Source organism: Megalobrama amblycephala, linkage group LG14, assembly GCF_018812025.1.
Source record: "Megalobrama amblycephala isolate DHTTF-2021 linkage group LG14, ASM1881202v1, whole genome shotgun sequence".
Classification (NCBI taxonomy): Eukaryota; Metazoa; Chordata; class Actinopteri; order Cypriniformes; family Xenocyprididae; genus Megalobrama; species Megalobrama amblycephala.
The window spans coordinates 21,609,933-21,631,823 of record NC_063057.1 but is presented as its reverse complement, the minus strand read 5'-3'; the positions used below and the strand labels follow the sequence as shown (position 1 = coordinate 21,631,823).

The following is a 21,891-nucleotide window of genomic DNA, read 5'->3' as shown; positions in this document are numbered from 1 at the left end:
AATATTTACAAAATGTCCCCTGATCTTGAAATCATCATGATGCCAGCCTCCATTTTAGAAAAGTCTGGATTTAGGCTAATTTGTCTTTGGTGTTACTGTCTTTCCTGGTAACACCACAGACTCTATAGTAACTCAGACAATATACAGCCAGAAATGTTGTATTTTTAATAAAACACATAGGACATTCTAGTCATATAATTGTATCTCTCGTCAGGTATGGCAAGATTAACTGCTACTGAAAAGCAGCGTCTTTATAGACAGCGAAAGATGCAGAGTACCTCATCAGACCTATTTAAAAAAGACCTATGTGCAAAAAAAAAAAAAAAAAAAAAAAAAATTCTCTATTGAAACAGATCACAGATTGCATCACAATCCAATTAAAGGGATACAATTTTTTGTTCACCCTATCATCATTCACTAACCCACAAGTTGCTCCAAACCTGTATAAATTTCAGATAACACTTTATTTTAGGCTCTTTTAGTTGTTTATTATCATGCATATTACTAGAATGGCTGTGTATTAGTACTTATTAAGCACATATGAATGCCTTATTTTGCATGATCGTATTGTACATTCTTAATCCTACCCAATACCTAAATTTAACAACGACTTTACTAACTAATTATATGTGTTTCCTATACTGAAGTGTTACCAAATTTCTTTGTTCTGCTGTACACAAAGGAAGATATTGGAAGAATGTTTGTAACCAAACAGATCTTGCCCTCCACTGACTGCCATATTTTTTTCGCTACTATGGTTGTCAATGGGAGGTGAGATCTGCTGGGTTACAAACAATCTTCCAAATATCTTCCTTTGTGTTCAGCAGAACAAAGAAATTTATACAGGTTTGGAACAATGTGAGGGGGAGTATGATGACAGAATTTTCATTTTTGGTTGAACTATCCCTTTAAGGAGTGAGAAACAGGTTACAGGTTGTTTTAATTATATATTTTAATACAGTTTTTCTCTAAATGTTCTTTTATCAGAATAGATACTTCTTGTAATCCTACTTATGATGAAATTCATTATTTTGCTCAACAAACTTTTAATTGTTAAACCTTTTATGCAATATAAAGTCTGTGGTGTTACTTCAGTATGTATCTGGAATTTCTTTCCTACAAAACCATTTAATCTTTTAATTTAATGTTTTTAGACTGTAAGGTGGTGTTAATATTTTAGAATAAAGACTATGAAAGTTGCATAGACCATTTTTCCTGCCTTTTCTGATGTATATCCAAATTTTTTAAAAAGAAACAATTCTTCTTTGGCAAAAATAGAAGCCAAGATGAACAATTAAACATTTATTTTAAAAATGAAATTTAAATAATCAATAAAACTGAGTCCTTAAAGTAATTTATTTATTTATTTATTTATTTATTAGGGGCCAAGCCCCGAAGGGGCTGTAGCCCCTATTGTAATTGTACGTTTTCTTATTATTAGGGCCCGAGCACTGATGGTGTGAGGACCCTATTGGAATTGCTCCGTTTATTATTATTATTATTAGGGGCCAAGCCCCGAAGGGGCTGTAGCCCCTATTGTAATTGTACGTTTTCCCTTTTATTATTATTATTCTTCCTCCCGAATGGGAGTCTATGGCAGCCCTATCAACGGAACATGAGAAAATGATGAAAATTTGGCACAGTTGTAGAGATGCTCATGAATAGTGATTGGACCAAATTTGGAGTCTCTAGAACCAACTCTATAGCGCCACCACCAGTTCAAAATTTCAACATTCTAACGGTTTTAACATTTGAACTCTTTGTCATAGAAAAATTAAATTTAGTTCATCTGATTCGTCTCTTCATGCTGATGCTATTCAACTTCTTACATTAAGTCTCCACCCATTACAGTAGCGGCCATTTTGAAAAGTACAGTATTTGTTTTTTTCGCTTCTCCTCCTTCAAAATTTGTCCAATTTTGTCCAGACTTTGATCAGGTGATCTTTGGTCTGAGCCGCACAGAAATGACTGAACAGATTTTTTTTATTCATCTTTGTTCAAAAGTTATGATGTCACGAAGTTAACGAGGTTGACCCGAAATTGCTATAGAGGCTGTATCTCGGCCAAACTTTGAGCAATCGAAACAAAAATTGGTACCCTTTATCAAGACCATGATCTAAGGTTCCATGCCGAATTTGGGAACAGCGCCACCTACAGGTCATGAGATATGAAAAATGGCTATTTTGGCCAATTACTTTTGAACACTTTATTAGAAAATCAAGATCTTGGTGTCTATGGATTCCTTGGGCCATGCCGAATCCGGGGATATTGAATTTGTCAACATCGGATGAAAAGCATGTCCGCCATTTTGAATTTTGTCATAAATTGCAATAACTTTTAAACAATTTGACATATCATCACAAAATTTGGTACATATGACCATCAGAGTGTCCTGAAGGTACATGAGAAGTTTCAGCACAGCGCCACCTAGTGTTCCACAGATATAATGTTTTTTGCAAAATTGCTTATAACTTTTGAAAACATTATCCAAAATTTGTCTGCTTTATGTCATTTTATTCCCTGGCTTATGCCGATTCCGACAATGTGTCATTTGTCATTTTCCTTAAATGTACCTGTCTGCCATATTGAATTAAATCAAAAACAGTTTTTTCGCTACTCCTCCTACAAATTTTGGTCAATTTTGTCCAAAATCAGCTCAGATGATCTTTGGACCGAGCCGCACAGAAATGACTGAACGGATTTTTGATATTCGCTACCATTCCCAAGATATTCATCTCTGAATGTGACCTTGCTTGTGTTTGTTGTCTTATACTAGTTAGCTTAGCACAGTAATTGCTTAGCATGCTAAACTATTGCTATTCTTTCTAATGTGGTCTTCAGTCAACAGGTTAACCAAAACTTAGTTGGCATTTAAATAACTTTGCATACTAATATGGTTAACATGCTACGAAGCTTTTTTTTTTGTGAACTCTTTCTCACACTGAAACCTCTGCTTAGCATACTGATGAACTTGCATGGCTGATTAGCTCAATGTGTTACGACCACGGATCCCGAATGCTCTGCATCGTGGGTTCGAAACTCAGTGTGACACATGCCCAGACCGCATGAGGTACTGTGGCAGGAAAAGATGCAGAACTTGTGTCTGTTCTAGGCATTCTGCCTAAAACTGGTCTAATCTGAAGCTATCACATGCAATTCCTTTATGTCCAAATTCGTAGTTATTCTTCTTCCCCCTGTATGGTAATCAATGAACCATAAGAAGGAAAATTATCAAATTTGGCATGCTTGTAGTGATAGTAATTAAAAGTAATTTGACCAACTTTGGAGTATCTAGGACTAAGTCTATAGCGCCACCACCAGTTCAAATATTCACTTTTGTAAAGGTTATAACTTTTGAACCCTTTGTTCCAGAAAAATGAATGTCAATACAACTGATTCCTCTCTTCATACTGATCACATTCAATATCTTACATTAAGTCTCCACCCAGTACAGTAGTGGCCATTTTGAAAAGTACAGTATTCCGTTTTTTCGCTACTCCTCCTTCAAAATTTGTCCAATTTTGTCCAAACTTTGATCAGGTCATCTTTGATCTGAGCCGCACAGAAATTACTGAACAGATTTTTTTTATTCATCTTTGTTCAAAAGTTATGATGTCACGAAGTTAACGAGGTTGACCCAAAATTGCTATAGAGGCTGTATCTCGGCCAAACTTTGAGCAATCAAAACTAAAATTGGTACACTTGATCAAGACCATGATCTGAGGTTCCATGCCAAATTTGGGAACAGCGCCACCTACAGGTCATGAGATCTGAAAAATGGCTATTTTGGCCAATAACTTTTGAACACTTCATTAGAAAATCAAGATCTTGGTGTCTATGGATTCCCTGTGCCATGCCGAATCCGAGGATATCGAATTCGTCAACATCGGATGAACCACGTGTCCGCCATTTTGAATTTTGTCATAAATTGCAATAACTTTTAAACAATTTGACATATCTTCACACAAATTGGTATGTATGACCTTTAGAAGGTCCTGAAGGTACCTGAGAAGTTTCAACACAGCGCCACCTACTGTTCCACAGATGTAATGATTATTGCAAAACCACTTATAACTTTTGAAAACACTTTCCAAAATGTGTATGCTTTATGTCATTTTATTCCCTGGCTTATGCCGATTCCGACGATGTGTCATTTGTCATTTTCCTTAAATGTACCTGTCCGCCATATTGAAATAAATGGAAAACAGTTTTTTCGCTACTCCTCCTACAATTTTTGTCCAAAATCAGCTCAGGTGATCTTTGGACCGAGCCGCACAGAAATGACTGAATGGATTTTTGATATTCGCTACCATTCCCAAGATATTCATCTCTGAATGTGACCTTGCTTGTGTTTGTTGTCTTATGCTAGTTAGCTTAGCATGCTAATTGCTTAGCATGCTAACCAGTTGTCATTCTCTTTAATGTGGCTCTTCAGTTATCAAGTTAACCATGAGCTTCATTAGCATTAAGTTAGCTTAGCATGCTAATATGGTTAGCATGCTAAGTAATGCTTTTTTTGTGAATTCTTTGTTAGACTAAAAGGTTTCTTCCACAGTCTGTTGAATGTGCATCCTCAAGTAGCTCAATGTGTAAAGCCAGTTATCTGAAGAGCCCTGTATCCGAAGTTAGTGGGTTCGAATCCCAGGTGGAGCGGTTTTATAAAATAGTGTGTTTTGATTCCTTTACTGCCTCTTGGATTAGAAATAAATGCTTTTTGTTTCATGCTGTGTTCATTTTCATCTAAGCTTATGTACATTCTGAGTTCATTCTTGCCCGTAATTCTGAACCAGCTGTTTCATGTTTGTTCATTTTCTGCTGTTTTTCCTCTTCCTGCTCTGTATTGCACTACAGCATGATGAGCTGCAGAATGATCTAAACTAAAGTTATTAAATATAACATTCAGTGCAGTTTTATAAAAATTCTTCATTTTGAGTTCATTCTCACATGAACTACTGAACTTCGGCAGTTGTGTAAACATTCACCTGCACAGTGGTGCAATGAGATTAGAAATGGACACTGGACCAGCGGTCATGGGTTTGAATCCTGTGTCATGGGTTCAAATTTAAGCGGCTCAGATGATCTTTTGACCGAGCACATAGAAATGAGTGAACAGATTTTTAATATTCGCTACCGTTCCCAAGATATTCATCTCTGAATGGGATCTTGCTTGTGTTTGATGTCTTATGGTAGTTAGCTTAGCACAGTAATTGCTCAGCATGCTAAACTATTGCTATACTTTCTAATGTGGTCTTCAGTCATCAGGTTAATTGTTTTTCTGTGAACTCTTTCTCACACTGAAACCTCTGCTTAGAAGACTGATGAACATGCATGGCTGATTAGTGTTACACCATGGATCCTGAATGCTCTGTGTCTGTTTTAGGCATTGTGCCTAAAACTGGTCTAATCTGAAGCTATCACATGCAATTTATTTATGTCCAAATTCATAGTTATTCTTCTTCCCCCCAAATGGTAGTCAATGTACCATAAGTAGGAAAATTATCAAATTTGGTACACTTATAATGATGGTAATTTAATTTTTGATATTTGCTACTGTTCCCAGGATATTTGTCTCTGAATGTGTCCTTGCTTGAGTTTGTTGTCTTATGTTAAATAGCTTAGCATGCTAACCAGCTGTCATTCTTTGTAATATGGCTCTTCAGCTATCATGTTAAGCATAAGCTTCATTAGCTTGAAGTTAGCTTAGCATGTTAATCTGGTTATCATGCCAAGTAATACTTTTTTGTATTTTCTTTCTCACACTAAAAGTTCAGCATATTGAATGTGTGTGCTCTAGTAGCTCAACTTGTAAAGCCAGATGCCTGATGAGTGCCTTATTGAAAGGTTGTGGGTTTGTATCCATGGTGGAGCAGTTTTATGAAATGATTCCTTTATCTTGGTCACCATTGTATTGATCTTTATTAGGGGCCAAGCCCCGAAGGGGCTGTAGCCCCTATTGTAATTGTACGTTTTCCCTTTTATTATTATTATTCTTCCTCCCGAATGGGAGTCTATGGCAGCCCTATCAACGGAACATGAGAAAATGATGAAATTTGGCACACTTGTAGTGATTGTCATGTCTAGAAATCTGACCAATTTTGGAGTCTCTAGGACCAACTCTATAGCGCCACCACCAGTTCAAAAATTCACTATTCTAAAGGTTATAACTTTTGAACCATTTGCTCTAGAAAAATGTAATTTAGTACATCTGATTCATCTCATTATGCTGATGCTACTCAACATCTTACATTAAGTCTCCGCCCATTACAGTAGCGGCCATTTTGAAAAGTACAGTATTTCGTTTTTTCGCTACTCCTCTTTCAAAATTTGTCCAATTTTATCCAGACTTTGATCAGGTGATCTTTGGTCTGAGCCGCACAGAAATGACTGAAACAGATTTTTTTTATTCATCTTTGTTCAAAAGTTATGATGTCACGAAGTTAACAAGGTTGACCCAAAATTGCTATAGAGGCTGTATCTCAGCCAAACTTTGAGCAATCAAAACAAAATTGGTACCCTTGATCAAGACCATGATCTAAGGTTCCATGCCGAATTTGGGAACAGCGCCACCTACAGGTCATGAGATCTGAAAAATGGCTATTTTGGCCAATAACTTTTGAACACTTTATTAGAAAATCAAGATTTTTGTCTATGGATTCCTTGGGCCATGCTGAATCCGGGGATATTGAATTTGTCAACATCGGATGAAAAGCATGTCCGCCATTTTGAATTTTGTCATAAATTGCAATAACTTTTAAACAATTTGACATATCATCACAAAATTTGGTACATATGACCATCAGAGTGTCCTGAAGGTACATGAGAAGTTTCAGCACAGCGCCACCTAGTGTTCCGCAGATATAATGATTTTTGCAAAATTGCTTATAACTTTTGAAAACATTTTCCAAAATGTGTATGCTTTATGTCATTTTATTCCCTGGCTAATGCCAATTCCAACGATGTGTCATTTGTCATTTTCCTTAAATGTCCCTGTCTGCCATATTGAAATAAATGAAAAACATTTCGTTTTTTCGCTACTCCTCCACAAATTTTGTCCAATTTTGTCCACAATCAGCTCAGATGATCTTTGGACCGAGCCGCATAGAAATGACTGAACGGAATTTTGATATTCGCTACCGTTCCCGAGATATTTGTCTCTGAATGTGACCTTGCTTGTGTTTGTTGTCTTATGCTAGTTAGCTTAGCATGCTAATTGCTTAGTATGCTAACCAGTTGTCATTCTTTTTAATGTGGCTCTTCAGCTATCAAGTTAACCATGAGCTTCATTAGCATTAAGTTAGCTTAGCATGCTAATATGATTAGCATGCTAAGTAATGCTTTTTTTGTAAATTCTTTCTGACACTTAAAGTTCTCTTCCACAGCATGTTGCACATGTGTCATGATGTAGCTCAATGTGTAAAGCCAGGTACCAAAGAGCCCTGTACCCAAAGATAGTGGGTTCGAATCCCGGGTGGAGTGGTTTTATGAAAGAGTATGTTTTGTTTCCTTTATTGCCTCTTGGATTAGAAATAAATGCTTTTTGTTTCATGCTGTGTTCATTTTCATCTAAGCTTCTGTACATTCTGAGATCATTCTCGCCCATAATTCTGAACCAGGTGTTTCATGTTTGTTCATTTTCTGCTGTTTTTCTTCTTCCTGCTCCGTATTGCGATACAGCATGATGAGCTGCAGAATGATCTAAAGTAAAGTTATTAAATATAACATTCAGTGCAGTTTTATTAAAATTCTTCATTTTAAGTTCATTTTCACATGAACTAATGAACTTCGGCAGTTGTGTCAACAATCACCTGCACAGTGGTGCAATGAGATGCGCAATGGACACTGGATCTGGAGGTTGTGGGTTCGAGTCCCGTGTTGGGTGGTCATTATGCAATTGTGTGTAATGAGTCATTTTGATTCCTTTTTTATCCAAATAAGCATTTAAGCAGTACTAATCTTTATTCCTCTTGAATTAGATACAAGTGTTTTTAGTTCATTCTGTGTTCATTCTCATCTGAACTTCTATTGATTTTCATTTCATTTCCACCTGTCCTTCTGAACCAGCTGTTTTGCATGTACATTCAATTTCTGCTGTTTTTCTTCTTCCTGCTCCGTATTGCGATACAGCATGATGAGCTGCAGAATGATCTAAAGTAAAGTTATTAAATATAACATTCAGTGCAGTTTTATTAAAATTCTTCATTTTGAGTTCATTTTCACATGAACTAATGAACTTCGGCAGTTGTGCCAACAATCACCTGCACAGTGGTGCAATGAGATGCGCAATGGACACTGGACCTGGAGGTTGTGGGTTCGAATCCCGTGTTGGGTGGTCATTATGCAATTGTGTGTAATGAGTCATTTTGATTCCTTTTTTATCCAAATAAGCATTGTACTAATCTTTATTCCTCTTGAATTAGATACAAGTGTTTTTAGTTCATTCTGTGTTCATTCTCATCTGAACTTCTATTGATTTTCATTTAATTTCCACCTGTCCTTCTGAACCAGCTGTTTGCATGTGCATTCAATTTCTGCTGTTTTTGCTTTCCTGCTCCGTATTGCGCTACTGCCCCTTCTGGGGCTTGGCCCCGAATTGCTGCTTGCAGCTATATTTTAAATTGAATTTGCATATACAAATTATATAAAAACTGAACTACTGGAAATGCAATAAATTAATAAATACAATGAGCATTATTTAAGTTGATTTTTTAATAGCTTTGTAAGTACTATGAATGAACATAATCACGGTTCTTTTGGAAACATACTTTTTCTACATGACTAGTCAGTAACAGCATTTCTGTGGACAGTGATTATCTAGAAATACTGTAATCTAGTATTACAAATTTTGTTGTAATAATGATTTTATTAATTGTATGGCCCCTGTGTGTTTTATAGGGAGTCAAGCCTGGTCCTGTCAATAGAATGGTGGTTCTGTCTGCAAGACCGAAAGAGAGGAAGCTTGCTGAGGGGTTATGGTACAGCAAAAAAATTCTTCAATGTAGTATTTTACTTTGTTTTTACGCATTTACACTTCAATAAGTGTAAACAATAAGTAAATAATTGAACACAAATTGATTTTTGTTGAAATCTTTTATTATTACAACAGCTATATTATACTATTAGAATCAAGTATTGCAGATAGCCATAAGGAGCAATATTTGCTTAGAATTGATTTTTAACAGCATTGTAAGGGCATGTTTTTTTTTAAATCGTATAAAAGACATTAACATCTATTTATGTCAAATTCTTCAGCTCTTACTAAAGAAGATTAATATAAAATGAAACGTTTGAAAAATTTAAGTCTAAAATGAAAAATATGAAAGATTAGACAGATTAAAACTAAGGAAATGTACTTTTAATTGCTTAATACTTTTATTTTTTAATTTCAGGAGTACCCTTTACAAGGGTGTCACCAGTGAGCTGCCTGACCTCTCAGTCCTCCAAGTAGCAGAGGCATATAAAGTCTTTGCCAGTGCTGTAGCCCCTTTGGTCACCACTATCGAGATGTCGCGTGATGATCCTTTGGTTGATTCTGCCTTTGGCAAAGTTCAGTATGGAAGTGTGCTGTCATACCAGCAGCCAGCAGCAACAACACACAACATTACTCACCATCAAGATGACCCACCACCGCCACCTCTGCCACTAGTTGGTTACAGCCTTGACACATCTGTTTGCTTGTTTGTCCATAGTAAACATGAACAACCACACATGAAGTCACTGGCAGTAAGTTTGGATATGGCACACAAGATGAAGCATGCCACCAAAGAACACAGTGCATCGCTTGATTGGCACTCTGTCCGAAAGCCCCGGGTAACAGCGTCACTTTTTAGGGAAGTTTGTCAGCTGAACACCTGGCTGAAAGAATCTACAAGGGAACTCGCCAGACATCAGACATGAAGAGAGGTCTTGAAATGGAATCTGCTGCAATTGAGGAATACTGTCTGCTGCGAGAAGTAAACTACCACCCTTGTGGATTCTTAATTCACCCCGATGCACCTTGGCTGGGAGCCTCTCCTGATGGGATTATTTTTGACCCTAAAGAGCACCATGTTTTTGATCTTTTAGAAATCAAATGTCCAAATGTCAAAAGTTACGTGGACTGTCCTTTCCTTAAATTTAACAATGGCACACCAGAACTGAAACAACAACATGCATACTATTGGCAAGTTCAAGGACAAATGCTGATCTCAGGATTGGACTGGTGTGATTTTGTCATTTATGCACAAGATGACATGATGGTCCAGCACATCTACAAAGACATCAGAATGTTTCAGAACATTCGAGAGAAAGCTGACCATTTCTTTTTTTACTTTTACCTGCCAAGATGCCTACAGATGTAAAAAACAAAACAAAACAAAAAACAATCATTTAATAGTGTTTTAATATGTATCAAAGTTTTTTGTATTTACACAACATCACTGTACAGGAAATGTTTATCAAAGTTATTTATATTTACATGTTTACATTACTGTGTTGACGGCAACACTGTACAAAAGTTATTTATATTTACATGTTTACATTACTGCGTTGCAAGCAACACTGTACAAAAGTTATTTATATTTACATGTTTACATTACTGCATTGCTGGCAACACTACAAAAGTTATTTATATTTACATGTTTATATTGTTTCTATATGAACAAAAATAAATCCAAATTCCAATCCAATCCCCAACCAATGTTATCTCATCTTTAATCCTTTGCCCATGCTTTTACTAAGGGGCCATTTTGGTAATTTACAAGGAGGCAAGCAACTGTGTACAGCTGGTTGATACTCCCTGTGATGGACTCTGGGATCCTGTGTGTCATCAATAGCTTGTGTTGCTTCAAATCCAGAGGGATGACAGTGTCAAATAGCTTGTGTTGCTTCACCCTGCGGATGAGACGCTCAATGTGGACCCTTAGCCGAGCAATGGACTGTGTCTCCCTCACCTCATCAGCCGACATCAGTTCCCGCTTCGACAGGTAAGTGTTCCCGCTTCGACAGGTAAGTAGGTCTGTAGACTTTGCATGGCACACAGTCATCAACAAGAAAACCTTTGTCGACCATTATCGTCATTCCAGGTTTCAACAGAGACACAATCCCAGACTGCTTAAAAAGCTCTTTGTCACTGACAGAACCTGCATATAAGGATGACACAAAGGTGATGGAAGTACTCATCAATGGGCTGCAGAGACTGACCCTGTAAAAATAACAAGGTTTGCAATTTATTTACATATAATGTGTTGGCTTCTACTGAAAATGTAAAGTTAAGTTTTATTCTTCTATTTCTTTATTTACCCATGCACTGCCTGTTGTTCCAGCTTCACTCCTTATTGTAGTTGCTCTTGCTCTTGACACACGAATCATGTTGTGGGATGCAGGTTCAATGAGTTTCCAAAAAGCCATTAAATGGCTGTAAGTCACGAACCTAAATGAGATGTAGGTCATGTTTTAAATGCATATAAATCATAAAATCACAAACTAAAATTATTTACTTGAAAGAAAACACACACACACACATATGGTTACACTTTATTTATTGTTACAGTGTAATTATATAATATTAATAGTAATATTAGTTAACAACATGTACTTACTATAGTACTTATACTGCATAATTTACTGTTATTACTATAGTAAGTACATGTTGTTAATTAATATTACTATTAATATTATATAATTACACTGTAACAATGACACCTTAAAATAAAGTGTAACCATATATATGTGTGTGTGTGTAATACATACATATACACGTATACATACACACACACGCACACACACAGGGCCGGATTAACATAAGGGCTAGGTGGGGCTGAAGCCCCAGGGCCCGCGGGTAGAGGGGGCCCGTGATTGGCTGGAGGAAATGAGATTGACAAGTCAAAGGTGGTTGATTTGTGTCTAATAAAATAACAAGAAAAAATGATTGGAAAATGTACCTGACTGATAAATCACCGTCCAATCAAAATCACCTTACAATTCGCGCCATGACATCGGGAAACGCCTCTTTGCTTATGCTATCGCATGTAGAAAATGGGAAATGAAATTGGCCTTTATTGCTTGTTCAGCCTCGCTGGTGTTCAAAATGATAAACAAAAGTGATAGTGGTGCGCAAAAAAAGGAAAAATAAGCTTGAAAGGGAGAAAAGGGATGCTAATCTTACAGCAAAAATTCCAAAACTAACTAACTACTTCAGTTCACATAAAACATCCGAGCCAGTGGAAGACCCAGCGTGCAGCGGCAGCTCACAATTATCTTCACCCACTGACACCGTCGCCAATCTGCGTGCTTTACACGTTGAAGAAGGTGAGATAGCAGCTGCAGCAAGTTATTATTCTTATAACGAGTTAAGCCCTATTTGGATGGTAATTGTTTCTCATGAAAACGTAAGGAGTTTTCAACATTTACAGGGACGAGTCGATTGATTTTATTGCCGTTTGAATTCAGAATGTCAGTGTTTTTCTCTCATCATCATCACCCGTGTAAAAATCCCGAATTAACTTTCCTACTGTGTTTTGACGAACACCAATGTCGTGTGACTTGTCTCCACTATCTGCCTTTGAAGCACATTCTATCAGTTGCAGTTCTGCTGGTGCCTCCATCCGTACAACTCGACCTCGACACATTCACATCACATGTTAACACAGCGGTAGAGTTACTCACGGGACACTGCACTTATTCGCAATCACAAAAGTTCTTTATTTGCATGTGCTTTAAAGCCCTGCCAGTTAAACATGTCATTCGTGTGCTGTTCTGAGATGCGCTTTTTCTGACCCCACACCCGAAGCGTGCACACACACTTAAGCCTGTCAAACAGCACCTGACTACTGGACTTCATCTTTCGCGTCTGATTGCGCTATAATACTGTCAAATACACAAAAGGTTTACATAAACACAGTTGGTTATGTCTGAAGTGAGTTGAGAAAATCGGACGCGTGCAGGTCTTAAAGTGACAGCATCCTAATAGTTAGCATGCGGACCCTTGTCCTTAAAGGGATAGTTCACCCAAAAATTAAAATCCTGTCATCACATGCTCACTTTCAAGTTGTTTTAAACCTGAATGAGTTTCTTTCTTCTGTTAAACACAAAAGAAAATATTCTGAAGAATGTGGGTAACCTAACAGTTGCTGGTCCCCATTAATTTTCATAGTAGGAAAAAAATATAATGTGGAAATCACTGGGGACCATCAACTGTTTGGTTACCCACATTCTTCAAAATAGTTTATTTTGTGTTAATCAGAGGAAAGAATTATTGTGTCAGCAATATATGCAATACAATTTTAAAATATGTTAAATATTTTATATGTTAAATATATTTTAAAATATGTTAAATAGCATGGAATATTTAGTGTGCTTGTGCATATTAAATGATTTGATAAAATGAAATTTGTAAAAATATAAAAATGATAACAATAAAAAAAAAATTCTTGTGGTACAAGACACTGTGGAATGGCAATCAGATGAAAGGGGGCCCTTGGTGTTGCTATAGCCCCAGGGCCCAACGTGTTCTTAATCCGGGCCTGCACACACACACACACACACAAACATATAGGGTTTAAATCGTACCTAGTGTAGAACCTTACATCATCATTGGAAGCAGCAAATCGCACCTGTTTCCTTAGTCGGTCCACCTCTTTACGGAGATCCTCAGTTTGATTCAGTGCATTATCAACTGCCGCGGGTTCTGGAACTGAACAATAATCATGTTCCAGATGCTGGGCATCCATTGGCACAGGATCCTCATCCACTGGAGTGTAATCCTCCCTTCTTTGCCATACCCCGGTGCGCCTTGGTTCAGCAACGTAGTAGCCGTTCCACTGGAATAAGGTTGGTACAGCTCCCTTCCTCAGCAAGCGGCGTCCTTTAGGGTTCGATGGCTCGATCAGGTCATCACTTATAAAGTGACGACTGCAGACCCCTGTATGAGATGTGATGTTAAATCGCTCACGTCGAATGCTGTGAATCCACTTTCTGCGTGTTTCTTCATCCACAGGAAAAGTGTGGAAACTCAGTACAGAGTTGAACTTTGAGGAGGCCACACATAACGGGACACAACAGTGGTCAGTCGAACTACTGTCTTCACGCCATTGATATTTAAACTTTCTGGAAGCCATTAGTAATGCTTAACTATAATATAATGTAATATAATATAATATAATAATATAATATAATATAATAATACTTAAATTATAAATCGCTGTTTTATGAATGAGAAATGTTATGAATGAGTTTTGCCGGTAGTACTTCGCTGTAGAATGCGCTAAGTGGAAGTAAAGACGCGGTCTGAGATTCTACCAGAAATACGTAAGCAGAGTATGTGCATAGAGTCTATTTGTAGGGTTGTAAATGGAGTTGTAAAACCATATCTGGAAAATTTTTGACCTTAAAAAAGCCACATACCCTCTATGTAGATATCAGAGAACAATTTAAAATGTTAAAAGGTGCCATAGGATGTGTCACACTCTGTTTTTTCAAATAATTCTATTTCAAAATGCCAGGATACATTCAGCATTTCAGCATGGATCCTTTTGGGGGTCCATTTGTACACAGAAATGGGCATCAGTATTCTTGTGAAACACCTGAGATAAAAGTGTCCTGTGACCCTCTACCTTGATGCCACTGGGGGACTGGTTTCAAAAATTCTAAATCAAGACAAAAAAGTGCTGTACTACTCCCTTACACTTCCAGGAGGGGGTTGGTATGCACCACCCCTCCCAGTCTCTGAAATGCTTTCGAATGAACATTCAGTTCCCCCCATTACGTTTTGGTTAATGCAGTTTGCACTAGGGATGTCCAGATCCGATCACGTGATCGGAAATCGGGCCCGATCACGTGGTTTCAGACTCGATCGGAATCGGACGTTACCTCCCGATCAGGACTCGGATGTATTAGGGGTGCAACGGTTCTCAGTAAAAAATCGAACCCTACGGTTCTCCACTTACGGTTAGGTACGCACTTGCACCGCGGTCCATCTCGAATGACGACGCATCTATTGGTTAATATGGTTTGTTTAAAATAGCAACGTGGAAAACAGACAGAGAGAGTTCAAATAATGTATGTTTCAGTCGATGGATGCCCAAAACGTTACAACAACGATAATCAGAAAGCGTGGACAAAACAGTCACTCTTTGTAAACTGTTAACTGCGAGTGCCGTATGCTCTGATGTCCATTTACGCCGTCATCACCCGGGTGTTGATACAGGTGAGACCTGAACAGCACACGTTGCTGTCTGTGTTTAAACTAACTCATTTAAGACTTGCTGATTTAAACCTTCAAGAACAAGACGCAAAAGAGAACTCGAACGCGCTGTGAGAAGATTTGAGTGCGCTCATCCGAAGCGCGCACACGCTTATTTCAGTCAGCGCGCAAATACTGAGTTCTCTTTCAAGTCTTGCGCTTCAGCGGACAAATTCATACAAAAAATTATGTCAACATGCCCGTCCTAGCGAGTATCCTAGCAAACATAGTCGGTTATGTCTTAAGTGAACGTATATTAGGCTAGTCGAGAAAGACAGCGCATGTGTAACAGTATATGTACTGGATCGTGCATGTCTTAAAGGGAAAAAAACTATTCCTGCTGCCTGTTTTTAATGTTAAATCAAACAACAAATAACAAAGAAATCACTCACTGCTCTTGACTGAATAGTTTTTGTAACTTCAATAATGATTCATCTTTATTTATTTTATACAGTAAAGATAATATGCAGTGATATTTTATATTTGATTACTTTATCCATTTTCTGTACGTGAAAACGATTGTTAGATTCCTGAAAAACCTGAAAAGCACTGTTCCTGGATCTGTTTTTTTTTCGCTCTTCTTTATTCTTTTCCATGTATTATAGAAGTATCGGATCGGGACTCGGTATCGGTAGATACTCAAAATCAAATGACTCGGACTCGGACTCGAGGGCAAAAAAACGTGATCGGGACATCCCTAGTTTGCACTTCATCTCTCAAGATACACACAAGTGCACATCTCGCAGGTGGAAACGGACTATAGCTGGGCACTGATGCACAGTGTCTTCCTTGCGTTTAACAAGGAAAATGTCAACTTTACCAGAGGATTTGAAACCATTCACCATTTTGCATATGTGCTCTGCCCATGTTTTGAAAGCAGTTCGTCATGCAATGCTCAGGCACACAGAAGACAAGGGCCTCGTAGAATTTACAACATTCTGCTTTGCCAGAATCCAAAATGCAAGCACCATGCCTGAAGCCACACATATCTTCAGACCATTTTGCACCATCCTAACAACTCCAAATTACACAAAAAGTGTTGAGGAAAGTGTTGTTCTTTTGGAGTCAATTATCAAAATATCCAACAAACCCTCTGATGAAAATGAACTGGAGGAAAGCAAGTGGGACGTAGAAGAAAAAAAAACAAGTAAAAACAATCATGGGCAGTTCACGTTTCACTTCTTATTTTCAGAAGGTGTTGGAAGAGGCTAGGGAGCAGAGGACACACATGACATCTCAGAAGATAATCTGTACTTCTGTCCAGGGAACCCTCAACTTCCTTTTTGACAATTATATTGGAATTTTTCCAGTGTGGAGTGGCTTGCTTCTGGGTGATCTGAAAAGACATGCCTCCAGCGTGACAAGCCAAGTGACCGACAAGACAAGGGACACCAATTGCCATGTGGAGAAATGGTTTGGCATCGTCAAGCACTCCATTATGGCTAAAAGGAAAAAAATGACACCAGGTACATTCATCAGGATAATGCACCCATCCTTGCAAGCCAGATGTAATCCAGCACAACCTTTCCCAAGGTTTACTGCTCAAGCCTGCACCACCAATGAATGTTAGTGACCCCACTGAGACATGATAGAGGAAAGAGGCAAGATTCCTGGCTAGGAAATCCAAGTTCTACTCTGATCCACACACAGTGCCAGTCCCCCACAAAAAAAGACCAAAAAAAGACACACAACTCCTCTACCTCCAGCAACTCAGAAGAGAGAGGAACAAGGATTAACACATGATCACTGTAATGTTCCTTCAGAAGAAATTCTTCCAGAGAAAGAAGTAAGAATAATAATATTACATTCAATAAATTACCCCAAAAAGAACTGTGCAGTTACACAAGCAGAAAGAAATGTTAATTGTAATATTTAATTTAAGAAAAATTATTCAAGTTTGTCATTGTAGGTTAAGATGCTGTGGACAAAGAAGCCGACAGAGCTACTTGTAGCTATTGTGCAGGACTCAAATGAAAATTGCGAGTTCTTATTCCATCATCGAACATTTCAAACATTGAAGCCCCATAAATGGATATTTGGAGAGGTATGCTAATTATGACAATAGCTACTTTATGTACTAGTAAGACAGTATAGCATTTTGGACAGAATCTGGGTAATTTTACTGTCAATATTGCCATCTTTTTGTACTTGATGGATTCAGGCTATAGAGAGTTACATCTGAAACATTCTTAATGCAAAGGGATCAACTACTCCACTATATCAGCTAAGCCACTTCACAACAGATGTAATTCTGCATGGCACGGAGGAGCAGATGATAAGACAAGGTTTATGAACAGTAAGTAATTCCAGAACTTTTTTTTTAAGCCTTTACATCTATGCAAAAATAACTGATTCAATTTCGATCCTTTTATGAAACAGGTCAACTTACGAAATACGATGGGGCGATTACTTTTGTAAACATAAAGAATGTGCACTGGAAGTTTATTGTAAGTAAAAAAAATAAACAAGACATACTGTTGCATTATATTCCATAGCGTATTAATCAATCTAAATACTTATGTAAGAAGGACATTGTTTTATTATTATTACTAGCATAAATAATAATAATAATTAGAAGAAGAAGAACAATAATAATGTATTGTTTCTTTATCCTAGTATCTGCATGCTAAATCTGAAACAATCTTTGTGCTTGACCCTCAATGTGTTGCCATGGAAACTGAGGAAGCTTCACATGCATGTCGCAGATTTGGGTACATTTCCTTGTTTGTTTTTTTTTCCAACAACCTGTGACTATTCAGATACATCATAAAACTTTGAAAGAATGTCACAAAACTGATTCCATGTATTTGTCCAACTTTAGTGAATACTTCAAAATGAGAAAGGAACAAAATGCAAGAGAGGATTGGATCAACATAAAATGGAAGGCTGGCACAATACCTAACACACTTTAGGAATATAGTGTGAGCTGTGGTGATTGTGATGCAGGTAACGGGAGAAAAAAGGTGTACATGAATGTGTTGCAACTTTGTGTTTTTCATTGTACTGTTTACTGCTGTCTCTCTAGATGGCAAAAGAGGTGGTGGAGAACTTCCCTAACATCCCTAAGAGCATCACTATCGATCCCTCAGAGGAGTGGATGTACAACTGTAGATGGCAGGTGGCAAAAGATATTTTGCTGGCATCAGGTATTATTTTCAAAACAATTATGAAAGTACTGTTGTAGTTTCTTGTATTGTACTCAGAATTACAGTTTACTTTTCCCTTGACACTGCAATTATTTTAAAGTTAGAGACCTGCATTTGGGTAATCATTATATTAAATCCTATGGTAATAACTACAGCATCTCACAGAAGTGAGTACATCCCTCACATTTTGTAAATATTTTATTATATCTTTTTATGTGACATCACTGAAGAAATGACACTTTGCTCCAATGTAAAGTAGTGAGTGTACAGCTTGTACAACAGTGTAAATTTGCTGTCACCTCAAAATAACTCAACACACAGCCATTAATGTCTAAACCGCTGGCCACAAAAGACCAAGATAAACTTAATTGGTTCAGATGGTGTTAAGCATGTGTGGTGGCAACCAGGTGAGGAGTACAAAGACAAGTGTTGCTTACAGTCAAGCATGGTGGTGGGGGTGTCATGGTCTGGGGCTGCATGAGTGCTGCCGGCACTGGGGAGCTACAGTTCATTGAGGGAACCATGAATGAGCAGAGCATGATCTCCTCCCTTCATAGACTGGGCCACAGGGTAGTATTCCAACATGATAATGACCCCAAACACACCTCCAAGACGACCACTGCCTTGCTAAAGAATGTCTCCAGATCTAAAGGTGGAGGAGCGCAAGGTCTCTACATCAGAATAAGAATGGCATCTACACTAATATCAGTCTCTCTGCTTATCCTGAGGTTTGCCGGGTGCTGGATCCAGGCCGTATCCAGATCAGATGGAGAACCTGTGTCTGGACCTGACTACAACGTAGCCCAGGAGACAATGGGCCTACAGATCCAGTTCTGGCTGCATCTATAATTCAGATTTTTAATCTCCGTATCCGCTTACATATATTTTTATATAATCTATTTTTAATCTCTATAATAAAAATGTATAATTCAGATTTTGATCTCCATATCCATTTACATATATTATATATATCTTCCAAGGGGTTTTTTCCCTCCTAGGACTTTTTTCCCAGTGTTAGCACGCTGGGTTTTTCTCCTAGGGGTTTTTTTCCACCCCTGGGAGTCAGCCGACATTGGCTTAATGTAGCACCATCTTGTATATGTTACATATTACCACGCTTGCTTGTACAGCTTATTTATAACCACTTCTCTTTTTTTTCTGTGCTTCTAACATGTAAAGCTGCTTTGAAACAATTACCAATTGTAAAAAGCGCTATATAAATAAATTTGACTTGACTTGACTAACATCCACCAGCTCCGTGATGTCATCATGGAGGAGTGGAAAAGGACTCCATGCCCAAGAGGGTTACGGCAGTGCTGGAAAATAATGGTGGCAGCACAAAATATTGACACTTTGGGCCCAATTTGGACATTTTCACTTAGGGGTGTACTCACTTTTGTGGCCAGCAAAGGCAGTGCTGGAAAATAAAGGTAGCTACACAATATATTGATACTTTGTGGCCAGCGGTTTAGACATTAATGGCTGTGTGTTGAGTTATTTTGAGGGGACAGCAAATTTACACTGTTATACAAGCTGTACACTCACTACTTTACATTGGAGCAAAGTGTCATTTCTTCAGTGTTGTCACATGAAAAGATATAATCAAATAGGGGTGTACTCACTTCTGTGGGATACTGTATGAAACACTGCAAATGTGGAAAAAAAAACTAATTTCTAAAAAAAAAAATACTAACATGGTCAAAAAATTCTAATATCATATTTTCAATTTTCTTATTAGATACAGTGTGAATTATGCAGAAGGTGGTTTCACACTAAATGCCTAAAAATAGTGGTCCCACCTGAAGATGAATCATGGTCCTGTGCAATGTGCTCGTGAACATTTTTTGATTTTCTGTTTTGTGGCAGATGTAATGTTTTGTTTTTTTGTTTTTTACCATGTTTACTTTGTTTCCATGTTTATATATATAAAAAAACATGTAAACTGAAGTGTTTTGTGTTTTTTGTATTTCACTGAATACAACACTACTTTTTCCATTTTACTTGTTTTATTTTTTTTATCTGAAAACATCATCAAATTATAAACACCAGCAAAGGAAACTATAAGTCCTCTAAAATCCAAATTCAACATGCTCCAGAGAGAATATCCAAAATTTAACACCACCAAAATCCAGAAGAATAATGAAAATGTCAAATCTAGTCTATTTAGTTGAGTTCACATAAATATGTCCAGCTTGAGGAACAAAATCAAGTGAACTATGTGACTTTACCACTATACCCAACTTTTGATTCAATTTGTACAACAATTAAAAAATAGTAATATTTGGAGTTATACAGCTGGTACATGTGTTAGGTATTTAAGGTTTTCAACTATTTTTGTCATCATATAAGTCGCCCATCAAAACTACCAAACCCAAAACGTTGTAAAAACTCTAAATGCTTTTATTATCAGAATGATAAACACAACCACAAGCATTCAACACCACATGGTTGGACAGTAAATCGTAGAGAAGTCTTAATAACATGCTATTTGTTTTGTTTGTTGTTTTTTGTTCCATTTGTCAGCAGCTTTAGATTGAAACAACTGAATTCAGTTATAAAAATGTATCAGATTATCTTCATTTTTAAAATATATTAATGACTGAATATTATGATTTTTTTTATACTTTATACTTTATTAAAAGTTTGAAAATGCAGCATAGTACAGTTTATAACTTCAATATCTTTTTAATGATTATGCATACTGCCCTTAAATAACTTTTACATTATCAAGCACACTTCAATGAACCTCAAAGTCTGGGTATGGTCATATCTACAGAGTCCACTTGACTTTGTAATGCTACAGCATACTTTTTAACTAGTGTTATAGGTTGATTTAAAATGGACCGTAATGTCTTTCTTTAACCTTAGTGAATATATTGCAGTTAAACGTGTAACCACAAATAAATTGTAAATTGCAATTTTTGGAATTGTCTGTGTTTGTAAGACTTGTTGCTGTCTAGTCATGGCTGAAGGCACACAGTTCTGCTGCCAGTGTATTGAGAGAACTGTTCCAATTTCCTTTTAAAGAATATATATATTTTTTTATTTCAATGGTTTGTGTCTGGACTTGTGACTTAGATCACATACAACATCTCCTAGATGCGCCCACATTACTTTAATCTTTCCATATATTTTTAGTGGTTACACAAATGAACCCCAAACCACTTGAACATCATCAAGCACTCTCCAAAAAACACCCTACAGCTCATAGTTTGGGTATGGTCATATCTACTGAGTTTCATTGACTTTGATATATGATAACATATAGAGCTCAATAGTTTTATCATGATACAACAGAAAGCTTCAGAACATGCTGGAATTTCTTTCTCACAGCCTAGTGAACAAACTACAACTCGGCTAACTTATGGGATGATGAACCTGTTTTAATTAATTCATGATCCAGTCCATGTTACATGGGAGCTGTCCACACGTGTGGTGCTGAATGTGCACAGTTCTGCTCTGCTCCAATGTATTGAAATAATTGTTGTTTCAATTTATTTTAAGGAGTCAGCTTTTTCAGGTTTTTGA

The 21,891-nt window shown here is 37.3% G+C and overlaps 1 long non-coding RNA gene and 1 pseudogene across 1 annotated transcript; both read left to right on the top strand.

The window, feature by feature from the left end:
• Positions 1 to 21,891, top strand: part of LOC125246011 — a 186,686-nt pseudogene that overhangs the window by 130,744 nt on the left and 34,051 nt on the right.
• On the top strand, positions 17,834 to 18,363 carry LOC125246060. Its single transcript, XR_007179705.1, has 3 exons — positions 17,834 to 17,928; positions 18,039 to 18,163; positions 18,243 to 18,363. It is a non-coding gene; the product is annotated as an uncharacterized LOC125246060 (long non-coding RNA).